General features: G+C 37.1%; 1 protein-coding gene across 1 annotated transcript in view; it reads right to left on the reverse strand.

Annotated features, from left to right (window-relative positions):
* Positions 1 to 16681, reverse strand: part of LOC140403679 (S-adenosylmethionine synthase-like) — a 228937-nt gene that overhangs the window by 194926 nt on the left and 17330 nt on the right. The window lies entirely within an intron of this gene.

Below are 16681 nucleotides of genomic sequence, written 5' to 3' on the forward strand. Positions count from 1 at the left end.
CAATGACATTACTCTCCTTGTTTCAATGTCACAACTCTCCTTGTTTCAATGACATAACTCCCCTTGTTTCAATGTCACAACTCTCCTTGTTTCAATGACATAACTCCCCTTGTTTCATTGACATAACTCCCCTTGTTTCATTGACATAACCCCCCTTGTTTCTATGTCATAACTCACCTAGTTTGAATGACATAAATAACTTGTTTCAAAGACATAACTCTCCTTGTTTCAATGACATAACTCCCTTGATTCAATGAGATAAGTCGCCTTGTTTCAATGACATAACTCTCCTTGTTCAATGACCTATCTCTCCTTGTTTCAATGACATAACTCCCTTGTTTCAATGACATAACTGCCTTGTTTCAATGACATAACTCACCTTATTTCAATGACATAACTCCCCTTGTTTCGATGTCATAACTCGCCTTGTTTCAAAGACATAAATAGCTTGTTTCAATGACATAACTCTCCTTGTTTCAATGAAGTAATTCCATTGCTTCAATGACATAACTCCCCTTGTTCAAAGACATATCTCTCCTTGTTTCAATGACATAACTCCCTTGTTTCAATGACATAACTGCCTTGTTTCAATGACATAACTCCCCTTATTTCAATGACATAATTCTCCTTGTTTCCGTGACATAACTCCATTGTTTCAATGACATGACTCCACTTGCTTCAATGACATAACTAGTTTGTTTGAATGACATAACTCTCCTTGTTTCAATGTCATAACCCACCTTATTTCAATGTCATAACTCCCCTTTTTCAATGACATAACTCTCCTTGATCAATGACATATCTCTCCTTGTTCAATGACATATCTCTCCTTGTTTCAATGAGATATCTCTCCTTGTTTCAATGACATAACTCCCCTTGCTTCAATGACATAACTCCCTTGTTTCAATGGCATAACTCCCCTTATTTCAATGACATAATTCTCCTTGTTTCATTGACAGAACTGCCTTTTTTCAATGACATAACTCCCTTCTTTCAATGACATAACTCCCCTTATTTCAATGACATAATTCTCCTTGTTTCAATGACATAACTGCCTTTTTTCAATGACATAACTCCCCTTCTTTCAATGACAAAACTCTCCTTGTTTCAATGTCACAACTCTCCTTGTTTCAATGACATAAGTCTCCTTGTTTCAATAACACAACTCCACTTGTTTCAATGACATAACTCCCCTTGTTTCATTGACATAACTCCCCTTGATTCAATGTCATAATACTCCTTTCAATGTCATAACTCTCCTTGTCCAATGACATAACTCCACTTGTTTCGATGTCATAACTCCCTTGTTTCAATTACATAAGTCCCCATGTTTCAATGACATAAATCTCCTTGTTCAATGAATATCTCTCCTTGTTTCAATGACATCACTCCCTTGTTTCAATGACATAACTCCCTTGTTTCAATGACATAACTCCCCTTATTTCAATGACATAACTCCCCTTGTTTCGATGTCATAACTCGCCTTGTTTCAAAGACATAAATAGCTTGTTTCAATTACATAACTCTCCTTGTTTCAATGAAATAATTCCATTGCTTCAATGACATAACTCCCCTTGTTCAATTACATATCTCTCTTTGTTTCAATGACATAACTCCCTTGTTTCAATGACATAACTGCCTTGTTTCAATTACATAACTCATCTTATTTCAATGACATAATTCTCCTTGTTTCAATGACATAACTCCCCTTGTTTCAATGACATAACTAGTTTGTTTCAATGACATAATTCTCCTTGTTTCAATGACATAACTCCCCTTGTTTCAATGACATAACTAGTTTGTTTCAATGACATAACTCTCCTTCTTTCAATAACACAACTCCACTTTTTTCAATGACATAACTCCCCTTGTTTCATTGACATAACTCGCCTTGTTTCAATGTCATAATTCTCCTTTCAATGTCATAACTCTCCTTGTCCAATGACATAACTCCACTTGTTTCGATGTCATAACTCCCTTGTTTCAATGACATAAGTCCCCATGTTTCAATGACATAACTCTCCTTGTTCAAAGAATATCTCTCCTTGTTTCAATGACATAACTCCCCTTGTTTCGATGTCATAACTCGCCTTGTTTCAAAGACATAGATAGCTTGTTTCAATGACATAACTCTCCTTGTTTCAATTAAATAATTCCATTGCTTCAATGACATAACTCCCCTTGTTCAATGACATATCTCTCCTTGTTTCAATGACATAACTGCCTTGTTTCAATGACATAACTGCCTTGTTTCAATGACATAACTCACCTTATTTCAATGACATAATTCTCCTTGTTTCAATTAAATAATTCCATTGCTTCAATGACATAACTCCCCTTGTTCAATGACATATCTCTCCTTGTTTCAATGACATAACTGCCTTGTTTCAATGACATAACTGCCTTGTTTCAATGACATAACTCACCTTATTTCAATGACATAATTCTCCTTGTTTCAATGACATAACTCCCCTTGTTTCAATGACATAACTAGTTTGTTTCAATGAGATAACTCTCCTTGTTTCAATGTCATAACTCTCCTTATTTCAATGCCATAACTCCCCTTTTTCAATGACATAACTCCCCTTGTTTCAAAGACATAATTCCCCGTGGAAATTGTCATATCTCCCCTAATATCAATGTCATAACTCCCCTTGCTTCAATGACAGAACTCCCCTTGTTTCAAGGTCATATCTCCCCTTGTTTCAATGACATAACTCCCCTTGTTTCAATGATATAACTCTCCTTGTTTCAATGACATATCTCTCCTTGATTTAATCACATAACTCCCCAATTTCAATGTCTTAACTCCCTTGATTCAATGTCATTACTCCCCTTGTTTCAATGACATAACTCCCCGTGTTTCAATGTCGTAACTACCCTTGTTTCAATGTCATAACACCCGTTGTTTCAATGCAATAACTCCCCGTGTTTCAGTGTCATAACCCCCCTGTTTCAATGTCATAACTCCCCTTGTTTCCAGGTCATAACTCCCCTTGTTTCAATGACATAACTCTCCATGTTTTATTGTCACAACTCCTCTTGTTTCTAGGTCATAACTCACCTTGTTTCAATGTCATAACTCCCCTTGTAGCAATGACATAAATAGCTTGTTTCAATGACATAACTCCCCTTGTTTCAATGACATAACTCCCCTTGTTTCAACGTCAGAACACCCTTTGTTTCAATGACATAACTCCCCTTGTTTCAATGACATAATTCCCCTTGCTTCAGTGACAGAACTCACCTTGTTTCAATGTCATAACTCCCCTTTTTTCAATGACATAACTCCCCTTCTTTCAATTACATAACTCTCCTTCAATGTCACAACTCTCCATGTTTCAATGACATACCTCTCCTTGTTTCAATAACACAACTCCACTTGTTTCAATGACATAACTCCCCTTGTTTCATTGACATAACTCCCCTTATTTCTATGTCATAACTCACCTAGTTTCAATCACATAAATAACTTGTTTCAAAGACATAACTCTCCTTGTTTCAATGACATAACTCCCTTGTTTCAATGAGATATGTCGCCTTGTTTCAATGACATAACTCTCCTTGTTCAATGACATATCTCTCCTTGTTTCAATGACATAACTCCCTTGTTTCAATGACATAACTGCCTTGTTTCAATGACAAACCTCCCCTTATTTCAATGTCATAACTCCCCTTGTTTCGATGTCATAACTCCCCTTGTTTCGATGTCATAACTCGCCTTGTTTCAAAGACATAAATAGCTTGTTTCAATGACATAACTCTCCTTGTTTCAATGAAGTAATTCCATTGCTTCAATGACATAACTCCCCTTGTTCAAAGACATATCTCTCCTTGTTTCAATGAAATAACTCCATTGTTTCAATGACTTAACTGCCTTGTTTCAATGACATGACTCCCCTTGCTTCAATGACATAACTAGTTTGTTTGAATGACATAACTCTCCTTGTTTCAATGTCATAACCCACCTTATTTCAATGTCATAACTCCCCTTTTTCAATGACATACCTCTCCTTGTTTCAAAGACATAATTCCCCTTGGAAAATGACATATCTCCACCAATTTCAATGTCATAACTCCCTTGCTTCAATGACAGAACTCCTCTTGTTTCAAGGTCATCTCTCCCCTTGTTTCAATGACATAACTCCCCTTGTTTCAATGATATAACTCTCCTTGTTTCAATGACATAACCCTCCTTGTTTCAATAACACAATTCCACTTATTTCAATGACATAACTCCCCTTATTTCAATGACATACATCTCCTTGTCCAATGACATATCTCTCCTTGATTTAATCACATAACTCCCCAATTTCAATGTCATAACTCCCTTGTTTCAATGTCATAACTCTCCTTGTTCAATTACATAACTCCCCGTGTTTCAATGTCATTATTCCCCTTGTTTCAATGTCATAACTCCCGTTGTTTCAATGCTGTAACTCCCCTTGTTTCAGTGTCATAACACCCCTTGTTTCAATGTCATAACTCCCCTTGTCTCAATGTCATAACTCCCCTTGTTTCAATTACATAACTCTCCATGTTTTATTGTCACAACTCTCCTTGTTTCAATGTCATAAGTCTCTTTGTTTCAATTACATAACTCTCCTTGTCCAATGACATAACTCCCCTTGTTTCAATGGCATAACTCCCATTGTATAAATGTCATATCTCCCCTAATATCAATGTCATAATTCCCCTTGCTTCTATGACAGAACTCCACTTGTTGCAATGTCATAACTCCCCTTCTTTCAATGACATAACTCCCCTTCTTTCAATGACATAACTCCCCTTGTTTCAATGGTATAACTCTCCTTGTTTCAATGTCACAACTCTCCTTGTTTCAATGTTACAACTCTCCTTGTTTCAATAACACAACTCCACTTGTTTCAATGACATAACTCCCCTTGTTTCATTGACATAACTCCCCTTGTTTCATTGACATAACTCCCCTTGTTTCTATGTCATAACTCACCTTGTTTCAATGACATAAATAGCTTGTTTCAATTACATAACTCTCCTTGTTTCAATGTCATAACCCCCCTTGTTTAAATGACATAAACCCCGTATTTCAATGTCAGAACTCTCCTTGTTCAATGACATAACTCTCCTTGTTCAATGACATATCTCTCCTTGTTTCAATGACATATCTCTCCTTGTTTCAATGACATAACTCCCTTGTTTCAATGACATAACGCCCCTTATTTCAATCACATAAGTCTCCTTGTTTCAATCACATAACTACCTTGTTTCAATGACATAACTGCCTTGTTTCAATGACATAACTCCACTTATTTCAATGACATAACTCCCCTCGTTTCGATGTCATACCTCGCCTTGTTTCAAAGACGTAAATAGCTTGTTTCAATGACATAACTCTCCTTGTTTCAATTAAATAATTCCATTGCTTCAATGACATAACTCCCCTTGTTCAATGACATATCTCTCCTTGTTTCAATGACATAACTCCCTTGTTTCAATGACATAACTGCCTTGTTTCAATGACATAACTCCCCTTATTTCAATGACATAATTCTCCTTGTTTCAATGACATAACTCCATTGTTTCAATGACATGACTCCCCTTGCTTCAATGACATAACTAGTTTGTTTGAATGACATGACTCCCCTTGTTTCAATGACATAACTAGTTTGTTTGAATGACATAACTCTCCTAATTTCAATGTCATAACTCCCCTTTTTCAATGACATACCTCTCCTTGTTTCAAAGACATAATTCCCCTTGGAAAATGACATATCTCCACCAATTTCAATGTCATAACTCCCCTTGCTTCAATGACAGAACTCCCCTTGTTTCAAGGTCATCATCCCCTTGTTTCAATGACATAACTCCCCTAGTTTCAATGATATAACTCTCCTTGTTTCAATGATATAACTCTCCTTATTTCAATGATATAACCCCCCTTATTTCAATGACATACGTCTCCTTGTCCAATGACATATCTCTCCTTGATTTAATCACATAACTCCCCAATTTCAATGTCATAACTCCCTTGTTTCAATGTCATAACTCTCCTTGTTCAATTATATAACTCCCCGTGTTTCAATGTCATAACTCCCCTTGTTACAATGACACAGCACCCCTTGTTTCAATTACATAACTTCCTTTGTTCAATGACATAAGTCTCCTTGTTTCAATGTCATAGCTCTCCGTATTTCAATGTCATAACTCCCTTTGCTATAATGACATAACTCCGCTTGTTTCAATGACATAACTCACTTGTTTCAATGTCATAGGTCTCCGTATTTCAATGTCATAACTGCCTTTGCTTTAATGACATAACTCCGCTTATTTCAATGACATAACTCACTTGTTTCAATGTCATAACTCTCCTTGTTCAATGATATAACTCCCCTTGATTCAACGTCATATCTCTGCTTGTTTCAATGACATAACTCCACTCGTTTCAATGGCATAACTCCCCTTGTTACAATGACATAACTCCGCTTGCTTCAATGACATAACTCACATGTTTCAATGTCATAAATCCCCTTGTTTCAATGTCATAATGCCCCTTGTTCCAATGATATAACTCTCCTTGTTTCAATAACACAACTCCACTTGTTTCAATGACATACTCCCCTTGTTTCAATGACATACTCCCCTTGTTTCAATGACATAACTCTCCTTGTTTCAATAACACAACTCCACTTGTTTCAATGACATACTCCCCTTGTTTCAATGACATAACTCCCCTTGTTTCAATGACATAACTCCCCTTGTTTCAATGACATACCTCCCCTTGATTCAATGTCATAACTCCCCTTGTTTCAGTGACATACCTCTCCTTGATTTAATCACATAACTCCCCAATTTCAATGTCATAACTCCCTTGTTTCAATGGCATAACTCTCCTTGTTCAATGACATAACTCCCCGTGTTTCAATGTCATAACTCCCCTTGTCTCAATGTCATAACTGCCCTTGTTTCAATGACATAACTCCCCTTGTTTCAATGTCATAACACCCCTTGTCTCAATGTCATAACTCTCCATGTTTTATTGTCACAACTCTCCTTGTTTCAATGTCAGAACTCTCCTTGTTCAATGACATAACTCTCCTTGTTCAATGACATATCTCTCCTTGTTTCAATGACATATCTCTCCTTGTTTCAATGACATAACTCCCTTGTTTCAATGACATAACGCCCCTTATTTCAATGACATATGTCTCCTTGTTTCAATCACATAACTCCCTTGTTTCAATGACATAACTGCCTTGTTTCAATGACATAACTCCCCTTATTTCAATGACATAACTCCCCTCGTTTCGATGTCATACCTCGCCTTGTTTCAAAGACGTAAATAGCTTGTTTCAATGACATAACTCTCCTTGTTTCAATGAAATAATTCCATTGCTTCAATGACATAACTCCCCTTGTTCAATGACATATCTCTCCTTGTTTCAATGACATAACTCCCTTGTTTCTATGACATAACTGCCTTGTTTCAATGACATAACTCCCCTTTTTTCAATGACATAATTCTCCTTGTTTCAATGACATAACTCCATTGTTTCAATGACATGACTCCCCTTGCTTCAATGACATACTAGTTTGTTTGAATGACATAACTCTCCTTGTTTCAATGTCATAACTCTCCTTATTTCAATGTCATAACTCCCCTTTTTCAATGACATACCTCTCCTTGTTTCAAAGACATAATTCCCCTTGGAAAATGACATATCTCCACCAATTTCAATGTCATAACTCCCCTTGCTTCAATGACAGATCTCCCCTTGCTTCAAGGTCATCATCCCCTTGTTTCAATGACATAACTGCCCTTGTTTCAATGATATAACTCTCCTTGTTTCAATGACATAACTCTCCTTGTTTCAACAACACAATTCCACTTGTTTCAATGACATAACTCCCCAATTTCAATGTCATAACTCCCTTGTTTCAATGTCATAACTCTCCTTGTTCAATTATATAACTCCCCGTGTTTCAATGTCATAACTCCCCTTGTCTCAATGTCATAACACCCCTTGTTTCAATGACATAACTCTCCATGTTTTATTGTCACAACTCTCCTTGTTTCAATGTCATAACTCTCTTTGTTTCAATTACATAACTCTCCTTGTCCAATGACATAACTCCCCTAGTTTCAATGACATAACTCCACTTCTTTCAATGACATAACTCCACTTGTTTCAATTACTTAACTCCCCTTGTTTCAATGTCATAACTCCCCTTGTTACAATGACACAGCACCCCTTGTTTCAATGACATAACTTCCTTTGTTCAATGACATAAGTCTCCTTGTTTCAATGTCATAGCTCTCCGTATTTCAATGTCATAACTCCCTTTGCTATAATGACATAACTCCGCTTGTTTCAATGACATAACTCACTTGTTTCAATGTCATAGGTCTCCGTATTTCAATGTCATAACTGCCTTTGCTTTAATGACATAACTCCGCTTATTTCAATGACATAACTCACTTGTTTCAATGTCATAACTCTCCTTGTTCAATGATATAACTCCCCTTGATTCAACGTCATATCTCTGCTTGTTTCAATGACATAACTCCCCTCGTTTCAATGTCATAACTCCCCTTGTTACAATGACATAACTCCGCTTGCTTCAATGACATAACTCACATGTTTCAATGTCATAATGCCCCTTGTTTCAATGACATAACTCCCCTTGTTTCAATGATATAACTCTCCTTGTTTCAATGTCACAACTCTCCTTGTTTCAATAACATAACTCTCCTTGTTTCAATAAAACAACTTCACTTGTTTCAATGACATAACTCCCCTTGTTTCAATGATATAACTCTCCTTGTTTCAATTTCACAACTCTCCTTGTTTCAATGACATAACTCTCCTTGTTTCAATAACACAACTCCACTTGTTTCAATGACATACTCCCCTTGTTTCAATGACATACTCCCCTTGTTTCAATGACATAACTCCCCTTGTTTCAATGACATAACTCCCCTTGTTTCAATGACATACCTCCCCTTGATTCAATGTCATAACTCCCCTTGTTTCAGTGACATACCTCTCCTTGTTTCAAAGCCATAACTCCCCTTGTTTCAATGACATAACTCCCCTTGTTTCAATGTCAAAACTCCCCTTGCTTCAATGTCAAAACTCCCCTTGTTTCAATGACATAACTCCCCTTGTTTCAATGTCAAAACTCCACTTGTTTCAATGACATAACTCCCCTTGTTTCAATGTCATAACTCCCCTTGTTACAATGACATAGCACCCCTTGTTTCAATGACATAACTCCCTTTGTTCAATGACATAAGTCTGCTTATTTCAATGTCATAGCTCTCCGTATTTCAATGTCATACCTCCCTTTGCTTTATTGACATAACTCCGCTTGTTTCAAGACATAACTCACATGTTTCAATGTCATAACTCTCCTTGTTCAATGACATAACTCCCCTTGTTTGAATGTCATAATGCCCCTTGTTTCAATGTCATAAGCCACCTTCTTTCAATGTCATAACTCCCCTTCTTTCAATGTCATAACTCCCCTTGATTCAATGACATAACTCCCCTTGTTTCAATGTCATAACTCGCCTTGATTCACTTACATAACTCTCCTTGTCCATTGACATAACTCTCCTTGTATAATTGTCATAACTCCCCGAGTATCAATGTCATAACTCCCCTTGCTTCAATGACATAACTCCACTTGTTTCAATGTCATAACTCCCCTTGTTTCAATGACACAACTCTCCTTGTTTCAATGTCATAACTCCCCTTATTTCAATGTCATAACTCTCCTTGTTTCAATGTCGTAACTCCTCTTGTTTCAATGTCATAACTCCCCTTGTTTCAATGTCATAACTCCCCTTGTTTCAATGTCATAACTCCTCTTGTTTCAATGTCACAACTCCCCTTATTTCAATGTCATAACTCTCCTTGTTTCAATGTCATAACTCCTCTTGTTTCAATGTCACAACTCTCCTTGTTTCAATGTCATAACTCCCCTTATTTCAATGTCATAACTCTCCTTGTTTCAATGTCATAACTCCTCTTGTTTCAATGTCATAACTCCCCTTGTTTCAATGTCATAACTCCCCTTGTTTCAATGTCATAACTCCCCTTGATTCAATGTCATAACTTCCCTTGTTTCAATGACATACCTCTCCTTGTTTCAAAGCCATAACTCACCTTGTTTCAATGACATAACTCCACTTGTTTCAATGTCAAAGCTGCCCTTGTTTCAATGTCAAAACTCCCTTTGTTCAATGACATAACTCCCCTTGTTTCAATGTCAAAACTCCACTTGTTTCAATGACATAACTCCCCTTGTTTCAATTTCATAACTCCCCTTGTTACAATGACATAGCACCCCTTGTTTCAATGACAACTCCCTTTGTTCAATGACATAAGTCTGCTTGTTTCAATGTCATAGCTCTCCGTATGTCAATGTCATACCTCCCTTTGCTTTAATGACATAACTCCGCTTGTTTCAATGACATAACTCACATGTTTCAATGTCATAACTCTCCTTGTTCAATGACATAACTCCCCTTGTTTGAATGTCATAATGCCCCTTGTTTCAATGACATAACTCCCCTTGTTTCAATGTCATAAGCCACCTTCTTTCAATGTCATAACTCCCCTTCTTTCAATGTCATAACTCCCCTTGATTCAATGACATAACTCCCCTTGTTTCAATGTCATAACTCGCCTTGATTCACTTACATAACTCTCCTTGTCCATTGACATAACTCTCCTTGTATAATTGTCATAACTCCCCGAGTATCAATGTCATAACTCCCCTTGCTTCAATGACATAACTCCACTTGTTTCAATGTCATAACTCCCCTTGTTTCAATGACACAACTCTCCTTGTTTCAATGTCATAACTCCCCTTATTTCAATGTCATAACTCTCCTTGTTTCAATGTCATAACTCCCCTTGTTTCAATGTCATAACTCCCCTTGTTTCAATGTCATATCTCCCCTTGATTCAATGTCATAACTCCCCTTGTTTCAATGACATACCTCTCCTTGTTTCAAAGCCATAACTCACCTTGTTTCAATGACATAACTCCACTTGTTTCAATGTCAAAGCTGCCCTTGTTTCAATGTCAAAACTCCCCTTGTTTCAATGACATAACTCCCCTTGTTTCAATGTCAAAACTCCACTTGTTTTAATGACATAACTCCACTTGTTTCGATGACATAACTCCCCTCGTTTCGATGTCATACCTCGCCTTGTTTCTAAGACGTAAATAGCTTGTTTCAATGACATAACTCTCCTTGTTTCAATGAAATAATTCCATTGCTTCAATGACATAACGCCCCTTATTTCAATGACATATGTCTCCTTGTTTCAATCACATAACTCCCTTGTTTCAATGACATAACTGCCTTGTTTCAATGACATAACTCCCCTTATTTCAATGACATAACTCCCCTCGTTTCGATGTCATACCTCGCCTTGTTTCAAAGACGTAAATAGCTTGTTTCAATGACATAACTCTCCTTGTTTCAATGAAATAATTCCATTGCTTCAATGACATAACTCCCCTTGTTCAATGACATATCTCTCCTTGTTTCAATGACATAACTCCCTTGTTTCTATGACATAACTGCCTTGTTTCAATGACATAACTCCCCTTATTTCAATGACATAATTCTCCTTGTTTCAATGACATAACTCCATTGTTTCAATGACATGACTCCCCTTGCTTCAATGACATAACTAGTTTGTTTGAATGACATAACTCTCCTTGTTTCAATGTCATAACTCTCCTTATTTCAATGTCATAACTCCCCTTTTTCATTGACATACCTCTCCTTGTTTCAAAGACATAATTCCCCTTGGAAAATGACATATCTCCACCAATTTCAATGTCATAACTCCCCTTGCTTCAATGACAGATCTCCCCTTGCTTCAAGGTCATCATCCCCTTGTTTCAATGACATAACTGCCCTTGTTTCAATGATATAACTCTCCTTGTTTCAATGACATAACTCTCCTTGTTTCAACAACACAATTCCACTTGTTTCAATGACATAACTCCCCAATTTCAATGTCATAACTCCCTTGTTTCAATGTCATAACTCTCCTTGTTCAATTATATAACTCCCCGTGTTTCAATGTCATAACTCCCCTTGTCTCAATGTCATAACACCCCTTGTTTCAATGACATAACTCTCCATGTTTTATTGTCACAACTCTCCTTGTTTCAATGTCATAACTCTCTTTGTTTCAATTACATAACTCTCCTTGTCCAATGACATAACTCCCCTAGTTTCAATGACATAACTCCACTTCTTTCAATGACATAACTCCCCTTGTTTCAATGTCAAAACTCCACTTGTTTTAATGACATAACTCCACTTGTTTCAATGACATAACTCCCCTTGTTTCAATGTCAAAACTCCACTTGTTTCAATGACATAACTCCCCTTGTTTCAATGTCAAAACTCCCCTTGCTTCAATGTCAAAACTCCCCTTGTTTCAATGACATAACTCCCCTTGTTTCAATGTCAAAACTCCACTTGTTTCAATGACATAACTCCCCTTGTTTCAATGTCATAACTCCCCTTGTTACAATGACATAGCACCCCTTGTTTCAATGACATAACTCCCTTTGTTCGATGACATAAGTCTGCTTATTTCAATGTCATAGCTCTCCGTATTTCAATGTCATACCTCCCTTTGCTTTATTGACATAACTCCGCTTGTTTCAATGACATAACTCACATGTTTCAATGTCATAACTCTCCTTGTTCAATGACATAACTCCCCTTGTTTGAATGTCATAATGCCCCTTGTTTCAATGACATAACTCCCCTTGTTTCAATGTCATAAGCCACCTTCTTTCAATGTCATAACTCCCCTTCTTTCAATGTGATAACTCCCCTTGATTCAATGACATAACTCCCCTTGTTTCAATGTCATAACTCGCCTTGATTCACTTACATAACTCTCCTTGTCCATTGACATAACTCTCCTTGTATAATTGTCATAACTCCCCGAGTATCAATGTCATAACTCCCCTTGCTTCAGTGACATAACTCCACTTGTTTCAATGTCATAACTCCCCTTGTTTCAATGACACAACTCTCCTTGTTTCAATGTCATAACTCCCCTTATTTCAATGTCATAACTCTCCTTGTTTCAATGTCATAACTCCTCTTGTTTCAATGTCATAACTCCCCTTGTTTCAATGTCATAACTCCCCTTGTTTCAATGTCATAACTCCCCTTGTTTCAATGTCATAACTCCTCTTGTTTCAATGTCATAACTCCCCTTGTTTCAATGTCATAACTCCCCTTGTTTCAATGTCATAACTCCCCTTGTTTCAATGTCATAACTCCCCTTGTTTCAATGTCATAACTCCCCTTGATTCAATGTCATAACTTCCCTTGTTTCAATGACATAACTCCCTTTGTTCAATGACATAAGTCTGCTTGTTTCAATGTCATAGCTCTCCGTATTTCAATGTCATACCTCCCTTTGCTTTAATGACATAACTCCGCTTGTTTCAATGACATAACTCACATGTTTCAATGTCATAACTCTCCTTGTTCAATTATATAACTCCCCGTGTTTCAATGTCATAACTCCCCTTGTCTCAATGTCATAACACCCCTTGTTTCAATGACATAACTCTCCATGTTTTATTGTCACAACTCTCCTTGTTTCAATGTCATAACTCTCTTTGTTTCAATTACATAACTCTCCTTGTCCAATGACATAACTCCCCTAGTTTCAATGACATAACTCCACTTCTTTCAATGACATAACTCCACTTGTTTCAATTACTTAACTCCCCTTGTTTCAATGTCATAACTCCCCTTGTTACAATGACACAGCACCCCTTGTTTCAATGACATAACTTCCTTTGTTCAATGACATAAGTCTCCTTGTTTCAATGTCATAGCTCTCCGTATTTCAATGTCATAACTCCCTTTGCTATAATGACATAACTCCGCTTGTTTCAATGACATAACTCACTTGTTTCAATGTCATAGGTCTCCGTATTTCAATGTCATAACTGCCTTTGCTTTAATGACATAACTCCGCTTATTTCAATGACATAACTCACTTGTTTCAATGTCATAACTCTCCTTGTTCAATGATATAACTCCCCTTGATTCAACGTCATATCTCTGCTTGTTTCAATGACATAACTCCCCTCGTTTCAATGTCATAACTCCCCTTGTTACAATGACATAACTCCGCTTGCTTCAATGACATAACTCACATGTTTCAATGTCATAATGCCCCTTGTTTCAATGACATAACTCCCCTTGTTTCAATGATATAACTCTCCTTGTTTCAATGTCACAACTCTCCTTGTTTCAATAACATAACTCTCCTTGTTTCAATAAAACAACTTCACTTGTTTCAATGACATAACTCCCCTTGTTTCAATGATATAACTCTCCTTGTTTCAATTTCACAACTCTCCTTGTTTCAATGACATAACTCTCCTTGTTTCAATAACACAACTCCACTTGTTTCAATGACATACTCCCCTTGTTTCAATGACATACTCCCCTTGTTTCAATGACATAACTCCCCTTGTTTCAATGACATAACTCCCCTTGTTTCAATGACATACCTCCCCTTGATTCAATGTCATAACTCCCCTTGTTTCAGTGACATACCTCTCCTTGTTTCAAAGCCATAACTCCCCTTGTTTCAATGACATAACTCCCCTTGTTTCAATGTCAAAACTCCCCTTGCTTCAATGTCAAAACTCCCCTTGTTTCAATGACATAACTCCCCTTGTTTCAATGTCAAAACTCCACTTGTTTCAATGACATAACTCCCCTTGTTTCAATGTCATAACTCCCCTTGTTACAATGACATAGCACCCCTTGTTTCAATGACATAACTCCCTTTGTTCAATGACATAAGTCTGCTTATTTCAATGTCATAGCTCTCCGTATTTCAATGTCATACCTCCCTTTGCTTTATTGACATAACTCCGCTTGTTTCAAGACATAACTCACATGTTTCAATGTCATAACTCTCCTTGTTCAATGACATAACTCCCCTTGTTTGAATGTCATAATGCCCCTTGTTTCAATGTCATAAGCCACCTTCTTTCAATGTCATAACTCCCCTTCTTTCAATGTCATAACTCCCCTTGATTCAATGACATAACTCCCCTTGTTTCAATGTCATAACTCGCCTTGATTCACTTACATAACTCTCCTTGTCCATTGACATAACTCTCCTTGTATAATTGTCATAACTCCCCGAGTATCAATGTCATAACTCCCCTTGCTTCAATGACATAACTCCACTTGTTTCAATGTCATAACTCCCCTTGTTTCAATGACACAACTCTCCTTGTTTCAATGTCATAACTCCCCTTATTTCAATGTCATAACTCTCCTTGTTTCAATGTCGTAACTCCTCTTGTTTCAATGTCATAACTCCCCTTGTTTCAATGTCATAACTCCCCTTGTTTCAATGTCATAACTCCTCTTGTTTCAATGTCACAACTCCCCTTATTTCAATGTCATAACTCTCCTTGTTTCAATGTCATAACTCCTCTTGTTTCAATGTCACAACTCTCCTTGTTTCAATGTCATAACTCCCCTTATTTCAATGTCATAACTCTCCTTGTTTCAATGTCATAACTCCTCTTGTTTCAATGTCATAACTCCCCTTGTTTCAATGTCATAACTCCCCTTGTTTCAATGTCATAACTCCCCTTGATTCAATGTCATAACTTCCCTTGTTTCAATGACATACCTCTCCTTGTTTCAAAGCCATAACTCACCTTGTTTCAATGACATAACTCCACTTGTTTCAATGTCAAAGCTGCCCTTGTTTCAATGTCAAAACTCCCTTTGTTCAATGACATAACTCCCCTTGTTTCAATGTCAAAACTCCACTTGTTTCAATGACATAACTCCCCTTGTTTCAATTTCATAACTCCCCTTGTTACAATGACATAGCACCCCTTGTTTCAATGACAACTCCCTTTGTTCAATGACATAAGTCTGCTTGTTTCAATGTCATAGCTCTCCGTATGTCAATGTCATACCTCCCTTTGCTTTAATGACATAACTCCGCTTGTTTCAATGACATAACTCACATGTTTCAATGTCATAACTCTCCTTGTTCAATGACATAACTCCCCTTGTTTGAATGTCATAATGCCCCTTGTTTCAATGACATAACTCCCCTTGTTTCAATGTCATAAGCCACCTTCTTTCAATGTCATAACTCCCCTTCTTTCAATGTCATAACTCCCCTTGATTCAATGACATAACTCCCCTTGTTTCAATGTCATAACTCGCCTTGATTCACTTACATAACTCTCCTTGTCCATTGACATAACTCTCCTTGTATAATTGTCATAACTCCCCGAGTATCAATGTCATAACTCCCCTTGCTTCAATGACATAACTCCACTTGTTTCAATGTCATAACTCCCCTTGTTTCAATGACACAACTCTCCTTGTTTCAATGTCATAACTCCCCTTATTTCAATGTCATAACTCTCCTTGTTTCAATGTCATAACTCCTCTTGTTTCAATGTCATAACTCCCCTTGTTTCAATGTCATAACTCCCCTTGTTTCAATGTCATAACTCCCCTTGTTTCAATGTCATATCTCCCCTTGATTCAATGTCATAACTCCCCTTGTTTCAATGACATACCTCTCCTTGTTTCAAAGCCATAACTCACCTTGTTTCAATGACATAACTCCACTTG

The sequence above is a fragment of the Scyliorhinus torazame genome, chromosome 28 (genome assembly GCF_047496885.1).
Source record: "Scyliorhinus torazame isolate Kashiwa2021f chromosome 28, sScyTor2.1, whole genome shotgun sequence".
NCBI classification, from domain to species: Eukaryota; Metazoa; Chordata; class Chondrichthyes; order Carcharhiniformes; family Scyliorhinidae; genus Scyliorhinus; species Scyliorhinus torazame.